At 44.3% G+C, this 21523-nt stretch overlaps 1 protein-coding gene across 2 annotated transcripts in view; it reads left to right on the top strand.

Annotated features, from left to right (window-relative positions):
- The window catches only part of VMP1 (vacuole membrane protein 1), a 229023-nt gene that overhangs the window by 1133 nt on the left and 206367 nt on the right, over positions 1 to 21523 (top strand). The window contains exon 2 of one of the 2 annotated variants that reach the window (XM_068268760.1): positions 7333 to 7413. The exons of the other annotated variant lie outside the window; for it this stretch is intronic. The gene's annotated coding sequence lies outside the window, so the exon portion shown is untranslated. The remainder of the gene's footprint in view (positions 1 to 7332; positions 7414 to 21523) is intronic. 2 annotated transcript variants of the gene reach the window in all.

The raw sequence follows: 21523 nt of genomic DNA, 5'->3' as shown, positions 1-21523 counted from the left end.
ATTATCGGCTGTATTGAGGAACATATTTGCTAACGTTATGCCTAGTACACACCATGCAATTTTCTGTCAGATAGATGGGTCGAATACACCATTTCTGACAGGTCCAATCTGATTTACAAATGTTTTTTCTGATCGGTTTTGTATAGAAGTGATCGGAAATCAGATTAGATCTGTCATAAAATAATTTGACCGATTTATTTGACTACAATTGCATGGTGGGTACCAGGCATTAGATTTCCAAGCGGTTTTTCCATCTTACAGTTGACTGACAAAAATCAAATCAGTATACCCAGCACATAGCTACATACACATGATAGGTTTAACTCTGCTGTGGTGGCCGAGCATGTGTACAGTGGTTGCCTAAAGATGCTGCATGGCAGATCTTTAGCGATGCCCAAACAGCCCTCATTCGTATTTTCTGGACACTCGCCCCACCCGCAAGAAGTCACTGTGTTGTGCACCAGTCATTGTCATTCTGTCTCCACCACACACACACACACACACACACACACACACACACACACACACACACACACACACACACACACGTCATTAACCTGCAGACTTGTAACATGCCTGTACAGCGTCATGCCCCCTTTCCTGGCGCTTGCAAACAGTGCTGTGCATGGTTTTCCTAGTGCTTGTTAAACAGTCCAGCTACAGTCATTGTTAATGGAGCCTAAAGGAACCTGAGAGTGAGTAGTACAGAGCCTGTTATTTTATTCCTTTTGGAATAGGTTTTCTTCTGTTGTTTTCTGTATTGAAGTATGCACATGAGAATACATTAATCTCTTACCTACTAAGTGAAATTCTGCAAAAAGTTTTCACTTTGAATGATGTGGCAGATATAAGGCTGTTTGGCCACAGGGGAATATTTCAACTACCCACCAGCCCAGGCTAACACTAAAGCCACATACATGTTCTGAATTGTTGTGTGGGATGTTGACAGGCTATTCTAATAATCCTCTATTTCAGAGGGCTTGCCATACAAACTCAGAGCTTTCAGTCTCAGGCAACTGACTTTAGGACGATACACCAGCTTTTCATACAACAGATCTTCTTGCTGTGGTATGGTCTCTGGATTTCCCACTGCCAGAAAAAGAAGTATTCGGGCATTATGAATTGCCTTCGTTTGATTGATAACAATCTTTCTCACAACCCCTCTGATTGAGGGGAGGAAGGACAAAGCCAAATCCCAACCCCCAGTCCTTGAAGAATGCATCCACTGTCTCTGAAACCCATCAGATGCCCAGTGAAAAGAATCCAGACACCCGAGCATTTATGTTGTTGGGAAACCAATCTGATGGTAGTCCCCACTTTGCACTAATCTGTGAAAATATATGTAGATGTAGGCACCACTTCTCCACCTGCATTACATTCAGTAAATTCTGTGTTGCTTAAAGAGCTTTTTAAGCATACAGTATATTCTGTGGTTTGAGAATAAATGTTCTTTTTGAGGGGCCCAATGATTCTTGAGTACTATTGACTTGACATGAGCTTCCCAGCTCTGTAAACTGGCATTCATGGTCAGAGTTATCTTATCTTGAAGTGATATTCAAAACTGAAGGTTCAAAAAAAGGTGTTCAACAATTCAAGACTTTTCTTCTTACATGTCAGTCATAGGGGAGCATCCAGAGAATCCAACTTGCATTTCCAGTACAGAAGAATGGCAAGTTGATAGAACTATTTATGATATTTACTTGTGCCCATCTGGCTGAAGTAATGCAAAAGTTTCGCCAGGACAGACATGAGCTTTCTGATCGATACCATTTTTTTAAATTCTGTCTTCTGATAGATGAATGGGAGCACGGGCACAGACTCTACAATCTAACTCCCAGAAACTGGTTGTTTAGAAAATGAGAGGGTGTTTCTTCACAATTATTATTAATGCATGCGTTACGATAGTTGCTTAACCCAAATACTGCGGTTTGTGCTAAATGCGCGGTACGGTGCTGGTGCTGTGTGTTGCCTGCGATTGCCAATATTGCCACCAGTATGTACTTCAGTCCCCATGTCATGTCAGTTCAAATATGCTTAATCTAGGCAGAACAACTCAACTCCAACTTCACTGGCCGCAAGGCTGCCCCAAGGGTTTGATTTTACTAAAACAAAAATATCAGCATGGCAGCCAAGTAACTGGCATTTTTAAAGATGGCAAATCCCAGGTGTCTCGGGCTTCAGGTTTTCCCCACAATCCTTCAGGGCAAGGTGAGACGTCGCCCCTCCCAGACGCAGGAACAGACAGCACTTCCCCTATAAAAGAATCAAATGGTTAGTCCACCCTCAGTGCTGTTTGTTCCTGCGTCCAGGCAGGTCGGCATCTCCCCTTGGGATTAAGCCTGTGTGCTGGGCTGCAGGTGTTATTTCCTAGGGTGGCGGAGACGATGGTACTGAGGTCGTCTCGCCTTCACCTCACACTGGGCTGTGTCTGTGAGGTTGCCTACCTTTCTCAGCCGAATGTGGTGGAGCAAGAGTGGAAGGCACGGCTTTCCTTTCCGCCTATGGAGGAGTCGGAGCGGGAGAGGACCGGACGCTGGTGAGTCACGTGTGCTGGATGCGGAGGTAGATTTGCATGAGGCTGGTGGAGGCGTAGTTTCCGGCGGGTATGCCGGAGGCTGCCTCTTGAGCCTGTTGGTCCGGGTCTTCTGTCACTTCCGGTTCCGGCTCCAGTTCCGCCTTGCGTGACGTCCGTGGGCGGAAGTGTTTAAAGGAAAGAGCGCGTGCAGGCTGGTGGCGGCGTTTTTTTGTTACTCTGCAGTGGACAGACTGCAGTCTTTGGGCAGGATATCGTTGCATGATGTCTGCCGCTGATAAGACTGAGGGTAATCTAGCCGCCCAGAAGGTGAGGCAGAGGGTCTCTTTCTGGGGATTGCATGCATATTTATTGGGCTATCTGTATCTTATACTGCTTTGTATGTTATTGCAGGCCAAAACAACTGAAGCAGTGAGGCCTCCTCCTACTTATAAGAGATGCCCTGTATGTAATGTGAAATTGCCATTGCCCTATGCCAAAACTTTATGTCAGCAATGCACTGATAAGATTTTGGGGGAACAAGGTGGGCCGTCGGTCCAAGAGACCTTGCAAGCTTTTAGAGAAGAGATAAATTCTTCATTAGCTTCATTTAAATCCTCTTTGTCTGTAGCTGCAGCTTCTACATCTCAGAGTACTGTATCTGTGACTCCAGCGATTGAGGGGGAAAGTCAGGAGCAGTTGGATGTGAATGAAAGTTCAGCTGATTCAGATTCAAAAGAGGTAGAAATTGATATGCCTTCCCGGTTCAGGTTTCGGGTTGAAGATACCGAAGCTCTGATCGCGGCGATTAATGAAACACTGGAATTAAACAATGAGGCAGCGGTTTCTTTATCCCTTCATGACCAATTATATAAAGGTATGGAGGAAAAGAAAGGTCTCACGTTTCCGGTGCATAATGCTATCAAACAGACAATTCTGAAAGAATGGAAGGATCCAGAAAAGAGGCTGTTTATTTCCAAAGCATTGAAACGCAGATTTCCTTTTACGAGTGAGGATTCGGCGTTATGGGACAAATGTCCAAAATTGGACTCTCCTTTTTCGCAGGTGTCGAAACAGGGCGATTTGGCATTTGAGGATCTAGGGGATCTTAAAGATCCTGCAGACAAAAAGATTGATGCCTACCTTAAAAGAACATGGGAAGCGAATGCGGCTACCTTTAGACCAGCTATAGCTTCAACATGTGTGGCTAGAACATTGGAGCTGTGGATTAACCAGCTCAAGGCAAATATTTTAGCAGGGGCTTCAGTAGAGCAGCTGATGGAATCAATTACGATTCTGAATAAGGCGGCAAATTATCTGGCGGATGCTTCCGCAGAGACTATTAGATTTACAGCCAGGTCTACTGCCCTGGTAAATGTTTCTCGGAGAGCCTTGTGGCTCAAGACTTGGGATGGTAATTTAGCATCCAAAAATAGATTATGTGGAGTCCCCTTTTCAGGAGATCTGTTATTTGGGCCAGATTTAGATCTAGCGTTGGAAAGAACTTCTAATAAGAAGAAGACATTTCCAAAGAAACAAAAAGTGTCTAATAAGAAATATTTTCGCAAGCCAGCGGCAAACCAAAAAGGGTCATACAAAGATCAAAAAGGGAATAAAAGGTGGTTTAGTGATAAATCCACAAGAGGAGGATTCAGATCGAAGCCATCAGAGGGGCAGTCAAAACCACAATGACTCGTATCAGGCGGTCGGGGGAAGACTAAAATATTTTTGCCACACTTGGTCAAAGTGGGTGAAAAGTCCATTTATTCGGCAAACAATCAGATTTGGTTACCAAATCGAGTTTGCCTCACCCCCTCCCTCAAGGTTTGTGATCTCAAGACCGCCAAAAGACTTAAGTTTAGTTCCAGAAATGTTGAACATTATAGAGAACATGTTAAAGCAGAATGTAATTGGCAGGGTTCCAAAGAAGGAACAAAGAGAGGGGTTTTATTCAACGATTTTTCTGGTGAAAAAGCAATCAGGGAAATTTCGTTTGATTCTAAATTTAAAGAAACTGAACCCGTTTATCAGGAAGAAGAAGTTCAGGATGGAATCAATATTCACCATAAGGGAACTATTATTTCCGGAGGCATTCATGGTCTCATTAGACCTCAGGGATGCTTATTGGCATGTGCCAATTCACAAACGATCCCAAAAATTCTTAAGGTTTGCCCTTCAGGTAAATGGAATACTGATGCAGTTTCAATTCCTATGCCTCCCGTTTGGGATCACTTCCGCACCAAGAATGTTCACAAAAATTCTGGGGGAAGCTTTGATTCCTTTAAGAGAAAGGTCGATCATGGTAATTCCTTATCTAGACGACCTTTTGATAATGGGCAATTCAGTGGCAGAATTAAAGAATCACCTGCAGGCGGTTTCAGATCATCTGCAGTCATTAGGTTGGATAATAAATCAAGAAAAATCATGCCTACTACCAAACCAAAGAATGTTGTTCTTGGGCATTTCGATAGATGCGCTGGATCAAAAGTTCTATCTTCCAAAGGAAAAAGGGGAAAAATTAAAAAATGCAATTCTGACCCTTCAAAAAGAATGGCGACCTTCATTAAGAATGATTTCACAGGTGTTGGGAATAATGTCATCAACAATGGTGGCTGTACCGTGGGCATTGTCGCATCTCAGGAAGCTTCAAAATTTCCTGTTGGAAAATTGGGATGGACAACCTCGGAGTCTGGACTTCAGGGTGTCCATTCCAACACTAGTGAAGTCATCGCTGCAGTGGTGGTTGGAGGACTCCAATCTACTGAAAGGCAATCTGTGGAAATATCCAACAGAGAAGATTCTAACCACGGACGCAAGTTCGTGGGGATGGGGTGCTCATGTGGACCATGCAGCATTTCAGGGCAGATGGTCAAGACAGGAGTCCCAGAGCTCTTCGAATTTGAGAGAATTGAAAGCTGTGGGTTTGGCACTGACTCAGGCAAAAGAGATAATATTCAAGACACACGTATTAGTGCAGTCAGACAATGTTACGACAGTAGCATTCATAAACAAACAGGGAGGCACGAGGTCCCGGTTATTACAGGAAGCTGCGGCAGAGATTTTATTCTGGGCAGAAGAGAATGTGTTGTCCTTGAGAGCGGTTCATCTCAGGGGCACTTTGAATTTAGATGCGGACAAGTTGAGCAGAAACAAAATTCTAGCCTCAGAATGGTCACTGAACAAACAAGTCTTTCTGCTGATCACGGAAAGATGGGGTGTTCCGTCAGTAGACCTGCTAGCGTCTCAAGAGAATGCGCAGATACAAAGTTATTTCTCGTTGAATCCAACAGACAATGCATTAGGGATAAATGCGTTCAATTACCAGTGGGACTTGATTTATGTTTTTCCTCCCCTGAACATGATCCCGGCAGTGCTGGAGAAATGGAGGAAGGACCGAAGGAAAATGATTCTGATAGCTCCTGTTTGGCCAAGAAGATCTTGGTTTGCGGTAATGAAAAGGTTCACGGTGGAACAACCGTGGTTACTGCCCCTCAGACCAGATTTGTTGGTCCAAGGAGATCTGTGGCATCCACATCCAGATCGACTGAATCTGGCGGTATGGATCCTGAACTGACTTTGTTAAAGGGCATGGGGGTGTCAGATAAAGCAGCCTCAACATTGATTGGAAGCCGCAAGGAGGTAACAAGGAAAATTTATTTAAAGTATTGGAAAGTTTTTCATGTCTGGCTGAAAAACTCTAAGTTTGATAGCATGTCTATCCCAGCAATTCTGGATTTTCTCCAGGAAGGTTGGGAAAAGAACGTGTCGGTCAGTACTCTGAGAGTACAAATGGCAGCGCTTACTGCGTTCTCTGGTGTGCCTATTTCTACCTCTCCTTTAATTGTAAGATTTATGAAAGCAGTTGCAAGAAAACTTCCCGTTTTCAAACCATACGTGTCTCCTTGGGATCTGTCTGTGGTTCTGCAGGGTCTAGTCAAGGCTCCTTTTGAACCACTAAGAGATTGTACGCTTAAAGTTCTTACTTATAAGGTAGTTTTCTTAATAGCAATTACTACGGCGAGGCGAGTTAGTGAGATTCAGTCCCTGTCAATTAAAAGTCCTTACTTTCAAGATTTTCAGGACAGGTTGGTACTTCAGACAGATCCAAAATTTTGTCCTAAGGTGATGTCAAAATTTCACAGGTCCCAGGATATTGTGTTACCAACCTTTTGTGTGAATCCGAGGAATGAGAAAGAACAGAGTTTCCATTACTTAGATGTTAGAAGATGTGTATTAGAATATCTGGCCAGAACGGCGGATATCAGAAAGTCAGATGCATTATTCATTTTACATACAGGTAAAAATTCAGGCCAGGCAGCTTCTAAATCGACTATAGCTAATTGGATTAAATTAGCAATTATTGAGGCTTATAAGGTTATGAATGTTGATCCGCCAGCTTCCTTTAAGGCACATTCGACTAGGGCCATGGCGGCTTCATGGGCAAATAGAGCAGGGGCATCTCCTGAACAAATTTGCAAGGCGGCGACATGGTCAACGTTTTCTACGTTCATTCGCCACTACCGGATTGACGCATTATCTGCTCATGACCAAGCGTTTGGGAGAAAAATTCTTCAAGCAGTGGTCCCACCCTAAGGTTATATTACTTGTTTATCGTCTCACCTTGCCCTGAAGGATTGTGGGGAAAAAGCAGAGTTAGTACCTGCTAACGATGTTTTCAACAATCCTTCAGGGCAACGATCCCACCCGGGTGTTGTTGTCTTGTCAGATAGTGGCACTGATTGTGGGTTAGTGGATTGTTCACCTGTCGGGTACTTGTCTAAACGCACTGAGGGTGGACTAACCATTTGATTCTTTTATAGGGGAAGTGCTGTCTGTTCCTGCGTCTGGGAGGGGCGACGTCTCACCTTGCCCTGAAGGATTGTTGAAAACATCGTTAGCAGGTACTAACTCTGCTTTTCATGTAAAACTTTGGTCACTGCAGTGTTATGTTAAGTTAATAAATCTCTTTTTATGCTGTATCTGGGTTGTGTCACAGCTGGTGGTAGGAAGTTTTCTTCTATTGTACATACACGCATTCTCCTGTTCATGTTGTGGAAAATCTTCCCCATGAACATTGTACATTTTAGAAGCATTGAGCTGAAACCGGACTTCAGGTCTTTATGTTTATGTATTTTGCTTTACAAGAAACAGAATAGTGGCCAGAAATCGGAGTCTATTCAGATTTGGAAACTATTCAATTACATAACATTTATCAGTCATTAGATTTCCAAATCAGATTAGTCCTCTGTTCAGCCCAGTGGTGTTCACACACAGAGTAGAGCAAGGCAAACTGTCTAGTCAAATATTACATTACTACATTTGATTTGATTTATCTCTGAATTGCTGGGGATTAGGTTGTTTATTCCAGTGCACCTGTTCTGTTTTTAGAGCAGTGATTCTAGAAGTAGGTCATATCCCATACCCTGCGAGATTCTATCATGATTTTTAAAATACGGTTCTTACTGTCGTCATTCTTGGTATGCCACACTTATTGTACTCTGCTCTTGACTCTATTACTAAGTAGGTAAACCTCACAAGAACTTTAATTGATAGAATTAAATAAGGAGGCGTACATGAAGGTATTCATGACACTTCCTTAAGCTATGTAGGTTACTTGTTTGTTTTTCTTTTCACATGCAGTATGAAGAAACTGGGAGGGTAGTCCTCTGTTTTCTCACATGTCTGGTGATCATTTGAGGATATAAGTGGTTGTGAAAACCTAGATTTATTAAAAACAAATCTGTGAAATGACAAAAATATAAAAAATCCTTTGGGCAAAAACATGAAACTATTTTTTGGATCATTATGAGGGATCCTGAAAGTCTAATGAATTGGTGGTTGTACATTTATATACACACACCTACAGTGGTAATGATATTTGAGAATCATGTATTCTGAGTTTGCGCGCGGCAAGCGGGCTGCTTGACGAGCTCAGTAGCTGTAGCGTTTGTGAGGCTCACGTTCAAGCTGGATGCTTTTTGCTTACAAACCTGAAATATTTGCATCTCATTGATTATCTCTGTCCCACAGTGCAGCCATTGTGTTTCCAGCTTAATCTCTTAAAGAAGGTTGTAAACACGTGACAAGAGGGATGCTAACATGTGACGTCATTTGTTAATATATCCAGGCCAGGTTTGTAGGATGTTCTCTGATCTCAAGAGCAGAGGACTGTAATAAATCTGCCCAGTTTTATGTTCAGTCATTGCTAGTTTAGAACACCTGGTCAGGAATTGCTTTTTTCAGGATAACATTTCATTGTAGGGCATATACTGAGAGACTATGAACGATGGAATTGTTCTCCTAAAATGCTCTGGTTTGTGTAACAATGCCAATTTGAGGACTTTGAGTCACTGGCTTGGAATGAGTATGCCAATCACCTGTTCAGACTTTCATGATTACTTATGCCAAACCTTCGTTCTTGTTAAAGGAGTGTGGCTGAAATGACAAAGCCAAAGGATCAGAGATGCTCAATGAGATGCTAGTTCTAGCTCACATACAAATGATATGAAAAGTATATTGTCTGGATGCACTTCCTGGTGATTTACCGGTAGATTAGCTCACATTCTAGCTGCATGCAAGCTGGAATTATTACTGTCTTATTGACCATATCTACAGAAGATCAGATGGTATCTAGGAAATGAGTGTTATTTTAGAATATATATCTGGCATATATATAGCTTTCATAATCCCTTCTTTAAGTCGTCTTTCATAGACTAAAAACCTGTGTGGTTAGGCTCATGGCATCAGTCGTTCCCTGAATCAAGTAAATCAAATTTACTATGGTTATTACTGTGTATTCATACAGTGCTGACATATTCTGCAGCACTTTACAGGGTATATCGTCTTGTCACTACCTGTCCCTCAGAGTAACTCACAGTAACTCCTGCCTACCATCTAATCACCCTATCACCCTGTCATCATCTTAAAGAGACACTTAAGCCAGAAAAAAAAAATGAGTTTTTCTCTCCTGTGGCTTCTACCAGCCCCCTGCAGCAGTCCTGTGCCCTCGCAGCCACTCACTAATCCTCTGGTCCCCCACTGCCAGCTAGTTTCGTTTTTGCCGACAGGCCCGTCAGGACTGGCCACGCGTAGCTTTTTCCGCATTCCCGACTGTAATTAGCTTTATTGCGGGCCGCAACGCGTACAAAAATACGTGTTGCCGCATTACGCACACATAGATATTTTGTACGCGTTGCGGCCCGCAATAGCGCTAATTACAGTCGGGAATGCAGAAAAAGCTACGTGTGGCCAGTCCTGACGGGCCTGTCGGCAAAAACGAAACTAGCTGGCAGCAGGGGACCAGAGGATTAGTGAGTGACTGCGAGGGCACAGGACTGCTGCAGGAGGCTGGTAGAAGCCCCAGGTGAGTAAAACTCATTTTTTTTTCTGGCTTAAGGTTCACTTTAAGCCAGTTTTTGGGGGAACCAATTAAATTATCTTCATGGCATGTGAGAGGAATCTGGAAAGCCTGACTGAGGCATGAGAGCAGCTGACAGGCAGTGAATTCACAGTCTTTAGCCTTAAATGTGGACAGATTAATATATTGACTTGTGATCCTAAAGGCCCATACAGACGTCTGATTTTTCCGAACGACGGGTCGTTTGAACGTCCCGTCGTTCAGTCGTCCGCACGCCAAATCAGGTGTGTGTACAGACTGTTGTTCGCGTGATAAGACTGAGTTTAAACGATCCGCCTGGCGGATGGCTCAAACTCAGTCTTATCACGCAAACGACAGTCTGTACACACGCCTGATTTGTCGTGCGGACGACTGAACGACGGGACGTTCAAAAGACCCGTCCGGAAAAATCCGACGTCTGTATGGGCCTTTAATCCCAGACAAGCTTTTAAAGCAATTACTCTTTACATAGTTAAACTCAACACGTGTCTGCTTTAATAGCTCGAGCAGGCCCTGCATTTTGACAGCCAGCTACCAGGCACTATTCTTGCCCTTGGGGCCTGCTGCAGATGAAGGAAAGCGTGGTTCACCAAAGTAAGGCCTCTTTCACAAGGGTTGCTGAAGGCAGTAAATTTACCGCCTGTCAGCTGCTTCCCTGCATCAGGGGGGGTGTGCTTAGTAGTGTTTGACAAGGGCAGTGGAGAGGTGGCCACACTCAAATGTGACTTGACACACATGGGGTTACAAACACTGCAGTTTAGCAGCATTAACTTAAAGCTGGAAAGGTACCAGGTAGCTGGCTGTCAAGAGGCTGAACTGAATGACAAGCGTGCAGTTCAGCCTCCCGTGTAAAAGAGACCTTAACCACTTGCCGACCGCCCGCTCATAACGCGCGTCAGCAAAGTGGTAGCTGCAGGACCAGCGACGCACATCTGCGTCGCCGGCTGCAGGCTAATTAATCAGGAAACAGCCGCTCGCGCGAGCGGCTGCTTCCTGTCAATTCACGGCGGGGGGCTCCGTGAATAGCCTGCGGGCTGCCGATCGCGGCTCGCAGGCTAAATGTAAACACTAGCAGAAATAATCCGCTTTGTTTACATTTTTACAACGCTGCTAACAGCGTTGTACTAGATCAGCGATCCCTGGCCAATCAGCGGACGGGGATCGCTGTCACATGACAGGCAGGAGCCTGTTAGAGGCTGCACAGGACAGATCCGTTCCTGTGCAGCCTCCGATCTCCAGGGCAGGGAGGGAGAAGAGGGAGAGGGGGAATCCTGCGGTGGAGGGGGCTTTGAGGTGCCCCCCCCACCACCCACACGCATGCAGGAGCGATCAGACCCCCCCAGCACATCGATCTGGTCGCTCTGCCTTTTATTTGATCTGTGCTGGGGGCTGTAGAGCCCACCCAGAACAGATCTTAGAAATCAGCGCTGGTCCTTAACCTCCCCGGCGTTCTATTGAGATCGCCAGGGAGGCTGCGGGAGGGTTTTTTTTTAATTGAAAAAAAAACTATTTCATGCAGCCAACTGAAAGTTGGCTGCATGAAAGCCCACTAGAGGGCGCTCCGGAGGCGTTCTTCCGATCGCCTCCGGCGCCCAGAATAAACAAGGAAGGCCGCAATGAGCAGCCTTACTTGTTTGGCTTTCCTCGTCGCCATGGCGACGAGCGGAGTGACGTCATGGACGTCAGCCGACGTCCTGACGTCAGCCGCCTCCGATCCAGCCCTTAGCACTGGCCGGAACTGATTGGTCCGGCTGCGCAGGGCTCGGGCGGCTGGGGGAACCCTCTTTCGCCGCTGCTCGCGGCGGATCGCCGCAGAGCGGCGGCGATCAGGCAGCACACGCGGCTGGCAAAGTGCCGGCTGCGTGTGCTGCTTTTTATTTGAAGAAAATCGGCCCAGCAGGGCCTGAGCGGCAGCCTCCGGCGGTGATGGACGAGCTGAGCTCGTCCATACCGCTCAGGAGGTTAAGGGGGGGGTAAAGGGTGAGTCCTAAGTGGTTAAAGCAAGCCTGAACTGAAAATGAAAAGTCAAAATAAACATACACACGTCATACTTGCCTCCCGTGTAATCTGCTCCTCAATCTTTCTCCTATCCTGCATCCTGTTTGTCCACTGTGGTCAATATAATTTTCCGGCCTCCATTTTGAAAATGGCCATTACCCCATAACCGCTTCCTGGTCAGCACACTATTATACTGTAATATTGCCCGCTTGAACCAAAGGGAAACATGGACATTACCTTGCTTATCAGTTGTGCTTTCAGTTATAACTGAATGCCACTGGTATATAACTGACAGCAACTAATATATTTCAGTTCTGACAAAATATTGTCAGAACTGGAAGGAATCGTAGTAAGAAGAAAATGCTGAGCTTTTGAGAGGAACTGAAGGCGAGGTAAGAACGTATTATTCATTTGCAGGTACATCATGTGTTTGTTTCAAATAATTTTACTCAGTTAAGGTTCACTTTAAGCTTGGTACACACCTCCAATTCTGATTGGATAATTTTACCACTTCCATGTAGTTTGCAAGCTTACCTACACAATCTGTTCAGTGTCCAAAATTGGTTGGCCCTCATGCAGGTGGTAAAATTGGCCAGTGATTGGGCAATCAAAATGTAATGTGTAGCAGGAATATGGACTTCAGGAACCAGTTAGTGCAATACAGTAGCAAATAGGACATTTCTTTAAAGCCACATTCGGTAATGCACAAAACAGCTGATTTTACCGATCAACTTGACAAATGCCAATTCACTTAACATATTACTGCACTGAAAAGCAAAATTACCCACTAGTGAGGTAAACTATGGACTTATGTGAAATGTCAAGAAATTGCAATTTACAAAGATTAACGCATTTGGTTAATTAAGCATAAGTGTTCGATATTTACCAGGGCTTTGGAGTCGGTACAAAAATCCTCCGACTCCTTAGGCTTGGATTCCACCGACTCCTCGACTCAGACTCCTCTAATTTGCATATTACAATCTTGTTGATTGAAAGTATGTAGCGTGAAATGCATCTCTTAAAGAGACACTGAAGCGTAAAAAAAAAATTATGATGATTTGTATGTGTAGTACAGCTAAGAAATAAAACATTAGGAGCAGAGACATAAGTCTAATGTTGTTTCCAGCAGGGCTGTGGAGTCGGTACAAAAATCCACCGACTCCGACTCCTCAGTTTAGGATTCCTCCGACTCCACGACTCAGACTCCTCTAATTTGCATATTACAATATTGTTGATTGCAAGTATGTAACATGAAATTCGTCTCTTAACTGTCAACGCTTAGGAATTTTAAAGGACAACTGAAGTGAGAAGGATATAGAGACTGCCATATTTATTCCCTTTAGTTTAGTCATAGACTAAAACTAGTCCTTGGTAAGAGTACTTGTAAAAGGTACAGACCGGATCAAAGAACATCTATCAGGCCCTAGGCAATGTAACTGTGGGTACATGTAACAATAATGTGCAGGTACTCTGCAGGGGAATAAGGAGATTCTTTATTACACATTCTTCATGTACAATCTGAACAAGGTTTATGGGTGATAGACAACACCTCTGTGTTCAATGTGCACAACATTCTCAGTGGATTCCCTGCAGCTCTGTGGAGAGTGCATATGTAGAGTATAGTACTACTGTGTAACAAAGTAAACCTGAGACAAATGAAATTAAAGTTTTATACATACCTGGGGCTTACTCCAGCCCCCTTCAGGCTAATCAGTCCCTCGCTGTCCTCCTCCGCCACCTGGATTTTCTGCTATGAGTCCAGGTACTTGAGCCAGTCTGGCGTAGTGCGCATGCACACACTCCGCTGCTGGGAGCGTACTACACCTGCGCAGCACTATTGAGCAGGTGCAGAAGCTCCTGGCTGTGGAAGCGGCACGCGGCCAAACTACGCTGACTGGCTGAATTACCGGGACTCATAGCAGAAGATCCAGGTGGTGGAGGTGGACAGCGAGGGATTGATTAGCCTGAAGGGGGCTGGAATAAGCCCCAGGTATGTATAAAAAACTTTACTTTTCATCCTTCTCATGTACCATTTAATTCATAATCCCCAAACCAAATTTTAACAACATATCAAATTATTTGATTTCATGAGCAAAGAAAGTGCGTACATTTGCATAAATCAGAATCAACACAGAATTCTTTCCATCTCATTGACCATCTCTATTAGTGACACAGCTACACTTTAGCCTTTATACTTACAGCATAGATGTTATTTCGTATATGTAAGAGATTCCTGTGTACACATCATATATACAGTCACAATCAGATGTGTATATCTGACTTTAAAAAATATGGGGACTGCTTTATTAACTAATAAGTAACTAATTTTGATTGGTTTATTTCATGTTTGTGGACTAAGCACAGCTATTACTGTATGTATAAATTATTTATAATGACTATTATCTGAGAAATAGAACATTTTATCATATTTTCAGTTTAAATTCATTAGGAGTCGGAGCATTTTTTTTCCCGACTCCAGGCACCCAAAATTACTCCGACTCCACAGCCCTGGTTTCCAGTACAGGAAGAGTTAAGAGACTCCAGTTGTTATCTATGCAAAAGAGCCATTGAGCTCTATGACTTTCAAAGTCGTAGAGAGCTCTCATGCTGGGAATAAATGGCTCGATTGTGAGCCATTTAGATGGCTCGATCGATCATTTCCGACATGTCCAATCTCCGGCCCGATTGTTTTGCCGCTGGATTCCGCATTGAAGACAATGCAAAAAGATGAGAAAAACAATCAGAAGATAAGAGAATCGCCTGCGGAATCGAGCAGGGAAATCAATCGAGCGGGAGAATTGAGCGGCAAAATTGAGCCGTGTATGCCCAGCATGAGTTCTGAAGGTTGTTATCTCAACTGTCAGTCAAGTATTTTCTTTTCTGCCAGAGCACAGGTCAATAGTTCACAGCCTGCTCTGTAAAAACATTTAAGCTGGCCACTAACGGTCCAATTTCTAGCGAAAAATCGTTCGAGCGATCAGAAATTCTGATCGGATTGGTTGTAAATAATCTCCATTGATGGATACAATCTATTATGAACGAGTGAAAAAAATGTCGCCTGAATGAATTTTCGTCGAACGAAAATTTGGATTTTCTTGGTGGTCGTGATAGATAGGAAGCAATGATTGGTTAGTTGATGGTGTAGTGAACGATTTTTCGTCCGATCAGAATTTCTGATCGCTCGAACGATTTTTCGCTAGAAATTGGACCGTTAGTGGCCAGCTTAAGAATGCTGAGTGTTGTGCACATATTAGAGAATGATGCAATGTTATACAAAACAATATATAACTGAAAATAAAAATATGAGAACATTTTCTTTGCTATTAATCTTCTAGTAATTATCCGTATTACACAGCCAATTCTTTATATCATAATTTTTTTTTCCGCTTTAGTGTCTCTTTAACTGCCAACAGTTAGGAATTTTAAAAGACAACTGAAGTGAGAGGGATATGGAGGCTGCCATATTTATTCCCTTTTAAACAATACCAGTTACCTGGATATCCGGCGGATCTTTTGCCTCTAAAGCCCCATCAACACGATACAATTTTTTGTGCGATTCGATCGGATCGAATTCGATCGATTAAATCCGACCTGTCCGATTGGGATTCGATAGTGTGGTCAAGTGTCGTTGCAAAACAATGGCAAATCGATCACACTACCAATCCAATCGAATCGCATAAAAATTTGTATCGTGTAGATGGGGGTTAATACTTTAAGTCATAGACTAAAACTAGTCCTTAGTATGAATACTTGTAAAAGATACAGACAGGAACAAAGAACATCTATCGGGCCCTAGGCAATGTAACTGTGAGTACATGTAAGTGATGTGCAGGTACTCTGCAGGAGAATGAGGCAATCCTTTCTCTATTACACATTGTTCAGGTACAATCTGAACCAGATTTATGGGTGATATACAACATCTCTGTGTTCAATGTGCACAACATTCTCAGTGGATTCCCTGCAGCTCTGTGGGGAGTGCATATGTAGAGTATAGTACTACTGTGTAACAAAATAAACCTGAGACAGATGAAATTAAAGTTTTATGCATACCTGGGGCTTTCTCCAGCCCCCTTCAGGCTAATCAGTCCCTCGCTGTCATCCTCCTCCACCTGGATCTTCTGCTATGGTCCAGGTACTTGAGCCAGTCAGGCGTAGTGCACATGCACACACTCCGCCGCCGGGAGCGTACTGCACCTGCGCAGCACTATTGCGCAGGTGCAGAATTCTCCTTGCTGTGGGAGCGGCACAAGGTCGGACTGCGCTGACTGGCTGGACTACCGGGACTCATAGCAGAAGATCCAGGTGGCGGAGGAGGACAGCGAGGGACTGATTAGCCTAAAGGGTGCTGGAGAAAGCCCCAGGTATTTATAAAACTTTTCTTTTCATCTGTCTCAGGTACCCTTTAATTCGTAGTTCTCAAACCAAATTTTAACAACATATCAAATTATTTGATTTCATGAGTGGGAGTGCATACATTTGCATAAACCAGCAACAACGCAGAATTATTTCTCATTGTCCAACTCTATTAGTGACACAGCTAAACATCAGGCTTTATTCTTACAGCATAGATGTTAAAGCGGACCCAAACCAAACATTTTTTTAATTCAAAATATTTAGTTGCACCACTCTGACACATACAAAGATAAATAAACACTCCTTCAAGCCTATGAGCATTTCAGAGCATGCTTTTCACCCTTCTCTTTGCAAACTAGGGTTATACAGGTGGCAGCCATTAGCAATTCCTCCTTTGCTGGACACCATCTACTCCACCAGTTTGCCAGATTATTTGCCGGCAATATGAAAGGAAGGGAGGGGTTTCTCCAATAAATGTAAAATATTTTATATTTGTCATCATGCAGCTGAAAAAAGGCTGCTATTTATTATTATAATTTAGAAAATAGATTTTATTTCTGAAATCTTGTATTTTTAGTTTGGGTCCACTTTAATTAGTATATATGAGATTCCTGTGTACACATCATATACAGTCACAATCAGATATGTATATCTGATACGTGGACTGCTTTATTGAAGCAGCACAAGTAACTATTTTTTGATTGGTTTATTTCATTTTTGTGGACTAAGCACGGCTATTACTGTATATATACTGTATATATACATTTATTATGACTATTATCTGAGAAATAGAACATTTTATCATATTTTCTATTTTAATTACAGTTAAAATTCATTAGGAGTCCGTGCATTTTTCCCCGACTCCGACTCCAGGTACCCAAAAATTGCTCCGACTCCTCGACTCCACAGCCCTGGTATTTACCTCCAGCTCTGACCAGCCGATAACTCACTCTCCACACGTTAACATTGACATATGTAACAGACAGACAATAGGGAGAGCCAGGCAGCCAATAGGGAGAGCCACACATCCCTGCTTCTCACCCTGATTTGGTTTGATACCCTGGAAGGCGGGACTTCAGTCTGGCAGAGCAGGAGAAGACATTTTATAAGGTTTCTCTGCATCCCTTTAGATGTGAATATCTGCATACTGGTATACAGAAACTGAAAACCTACCTCTTCAGTCTGGCATTCATGAACATCTGACTATCTCCTCTGTAACACAACCCAGCCTGCAACCCTGTATTGATCTGAGACACAACTATGCGCTTTGAGTCCTATGGGAGAAAAGCGCTTTACAAATGTTATTGTACTGTATACAGAAGAGCTCTCCTGGTGGCTGCAGCACATCTAAAGGGATGTCGTGGGTGCACTGGACAAAAATCCAGATTCATGTACATAGTCACAGCTTGCTGTCTGAACTTCTCCCCAGAGCTGGTAAGTGAGACCTACCAAGCAGGACTTAGTGAATTGAAGCATGTTTGTTCTGCAAATTACCAAACTTCTACTGCATGCTGGAAATCTTAGTGAATTTGAAAAAAAGACTTGCAGTATTTGTTTCTGAACTGCCTTTAGTCAATTTAAGCCATTATGTGCAGTGTGTTTGCTATAAGACTACTTTCACACTGACATATTGCATTGTGTCAGATAGGGTTGCTGCGGTATACCGATATGACGTTATACCGCGGTTTGCTTGTGCATAGTAATCATACCATGCACAATCTCGTTTTACCATTTTTCAGGGGGCGGGGCGGCATAGCGGTGGGGATGCAGTGCAGCGACGAGTGAACGAACAGCAGCGGGGATAAGTAAATACTCGCTGGCAACCTCGTCCTCCACACTGTACTAGCTTCATTCTACTTCCTGTTCTTGCCTCACATTTCCCTGAAACCGCGCCCCCTGGGCACTATTACAAGGAAATGGAAGCAAGAACAGGAAGTAGAATGAAGCCAGTACAGTGTGAGGACTGGCCCGGCAAGTGAGTGTAAGTAACCCCTGCTGCTGCATCCCCCCCCCCCCATACTGCATTCATTCACCTACATCTATACCTGGCTACCTATGCTGCGGCCACCTATCCTTCCAACACCAAGCTCTGGCTACCTATTCTGCAGCCATCTATCCTGCCTACACCTAGCTCTGGCTACCTATGCTGCGGCCATCTATCCTGCCAACACCTAGCTCTGGCTACCTGTGCTGTGGCCACCTATCCTGCCTAGCTCTGGCTACCTATTCTGCGGCAATATATCCTGCCTAAATCTATCCCTGGCTACCTATTCTGCAGCCATCTATCCTGCCTACACCTAGCTCTGGCTACCTATTCTGCAGCCATCTATCCTGCCTACACCTAGCTCTGGCTACCTATTCTGCAGCCATCTATCCTGCCTACATCTATCCCTGGCTACTTATGCTGCGGCCACCTATCCTGCCAACACCTAGCTCTGGCTACCTATTCTTCAGCTATCTATCCTGCCTACACTTAGCTGTGGCTACCTGTTGCAGCCATCTATCCTACCAACACCTAGCTCTGGCTACCTATGCTGCAGCCACCTATCCTGCCTACACCTAGCTCTGGCTACCTATGCTGTTGCCACCTATCCTGCCTACACCTAGCTCTGGCTACCTATGCTGTGGCCACCTATCCAGCCTACACCTAGCTCTGGCTACCTATGCTGCGGCCACCTATCCTGCCAACACCTAGCTCTGGCTACCTATGCTGCGGCCACCTATCCTGCCTACACCTAGCTCTGGCTACCTATCCTGCCAACACCTAGCTCTGGCTACCTACAGTGGCTTGCTAAAGGATTCGGCCCCCTTGAAGTTTTCCACATTTTGTCACATTACTGCCACAAACATGAATCAGTTTTATTTGAATTCCACGTGAAAGACCAATACAAAGTGGTGTGCACGTGAGAAGTGGAACGAAAATCATACAGTATTCCAAACATTTTTTACAAATCGATAACTGCAAAGTGGGGTGTGCGTAATTATTCAGCCCCCTTTGGTCTGAGTGTAGTCAATTGCCCATAGACATTACCTGATGAGTGCTAATGACTAAATAGAGTGCACCTGTGTGTAATCTAATGTCAGTACAAATACAGCTGCTCTGTGACGGCCTCAGTGGTTGTCTAAGAGAATATTGGGAGCAACAACACCATGAAGTCCAAAGAACACACCAGACAGGTCAGGGATAGAGTTATAGAGAAATTTAAAGCAGGCTTAGGCTACAAAATGATTTCCAAAGCCTTGAACATCCCACGGAGCACTGTTCAAGCGATCATTCAAAAAAGGAAATAGTATGGCACAACTGTAAACCTACCAAGACAAGGCCGTCCACCTAAACTCACAGGCCAAACAAGAAAAGCGCTGCTCAGAAATGCAGTCAAGAGGCCCATGGTGTCTCTGGACGAGCTGCAGAGATCTACAGCTCAGGTTGGGGAATCTGTCCATAGGACAACTATTAGTTGTGCACTGCACAAAGCTGGCATTTATGAAAAAGTGGCAAGAAGAAAGCCATTGTGAACAGAAAAGCATTGGAAATCCTGTTTGCAGTTTGCCACAAGCCATGTGGGGGACACAGCAAACATGTGGAAGAAGGTGCTCTGGTCAGATGAGACCAAAATGGAACTTTTTGGCCAAAATGCAAAACGCTATGTGTGACGGTAAACTAACACTGCACATCACTCTGAACACACCATCCCCACTGTCAAATATGGTGGGGGCAGCATCATGCTCGGGGGGGGTGCATCTCTTCAGCAGGGACAGGGAAGCTGGTCAGAGTTGATGGGAAGATGTATGGAGCCAAATACAGGGCAATCTTGAAAGAAAACCTCTTGGAGTCTGCAAAAGACTTGAGACTGGGGTTGGAGGTTCACCTTCCAGCAGGACAACGGCCCTAAACATAAAGCCAGGGCAACAATGGAATGGTTTAAAACAAAGCCTATCCATGTGTTAGAATGGCCCAGTCAAAGTCCAGATCTAAATTTAATCGAGAATCTGTGGCAAGATCTGAAAACTGCTGTTCACAAACATTGTCCATCTAATCTGACTGAGCTGGAGCTGTTTTGCAAAGAAGAATGGGCAAGGATTTCTCTAGATGTGCAAAGCTGGTAGAGACATACCCTAAAAAGACTGGCAGCTGTAATTGCAGTAAAAGGTGGCTCTACAAAGTATTGACTTAGGGGGCTGAATAATTACGCACACCCCACTTTGCAGTTATTGATTTGTAAAAAATGTTTGGAATCCTGTATGATTTTCGTTCCACTTCTCACGTGTACACCACTTTGTATTGATCTTTCACGTGGAATTCCAATAAAATTGATTCATGTTTGTGGCAGTAATGTGACAAAATGTGGAAAACTTCAAGGGGGCCGAATTCTTTAGCACCTAGCTCTTGCTACCTATTCTGCGGCCACCTATCCTGCCTACACCTAGCTCTTGCTACCTATTCTGCGGCCACCTACCCTGCCTACACCTAGCTCTGGCTACCTATTCTGCGGCCACCTATCCTGCCTACACCTAGCTCTTGCTACCTATTCTGCGGCCACCTATCCTGCCTACACCTAGCTCTTGCTACCTATTCTGCGGCCACCTATCCTGCCTACACCTAGCTCTTGCTACCTATTCTGCGGCCACCTATCCTGCCTACACCTAGCTCTTGCTACCTATTCTGCGGCCACCTATCCTGCCTACACCTAGCTCTGGCTACCTATTCTGCGGCCACCTATCCTGCCTACACCTAGCTCTGGCTACCTATTCTGCGGCCACCTATCCTGCCTACACCTAGCTCTGGCTACCTATGCTGCGGCCATCTATCCTGCCAACACCTACCGGAATACCGTGTGGCATGCTGTGCAGTACCAGACCACGTGCATGTTTGGAGTGAAGCATACTTTTTATGTACTGCGTGCTTCTGTGTAACTTGCAATGTGACTTTTCCCCCCATTGCAAAGCCATCCTGTTTTTACATGTGCAGCGCAACGCCCTTGGTGGTAATCCTGAGTCAGGCTTGGGACGGATATCTGCAGCTCAGAGCGGTAATCCCGTGCTTGAGTGAATTATATGTACCGGCTGCTGCAGAACTCTCTGTGGTATGGTGTTTTTTTTTTTTTTTTTTTCAGGGTCTAAAAGCTTGTGAAAAAATTGCACAGCTTTTAGACCCTAAATCTGGAAATAACTGTAATGCCAGGGAGGTTAAACTAACCTTTCTTAACTCATTAGCTCATGTGGATGCACTGCCCATGTTCTTCAGGGGGATGCACAAGTAGTCC

The sequence above is a fragment of the Hyperolius riggenbachi genome, chromosome 2, assembly GCF_040937935.1.
Source record: "Hyperolius riggenbachi isolate aHypRig1 chromosome 2, aHypRig1.pri, whole genome shotgun sequence".
In the NCBI taxonomy this organism is placed as follows: Eukaryota; Metazoa; Chordata; class Amphibia; order Anura; family Hyperoliidae; genus Hyperolius; species Hyperolius riggenbachi.
This window is presented reverse-complemented; position numbering and strand designations above follow the sequence as displayed.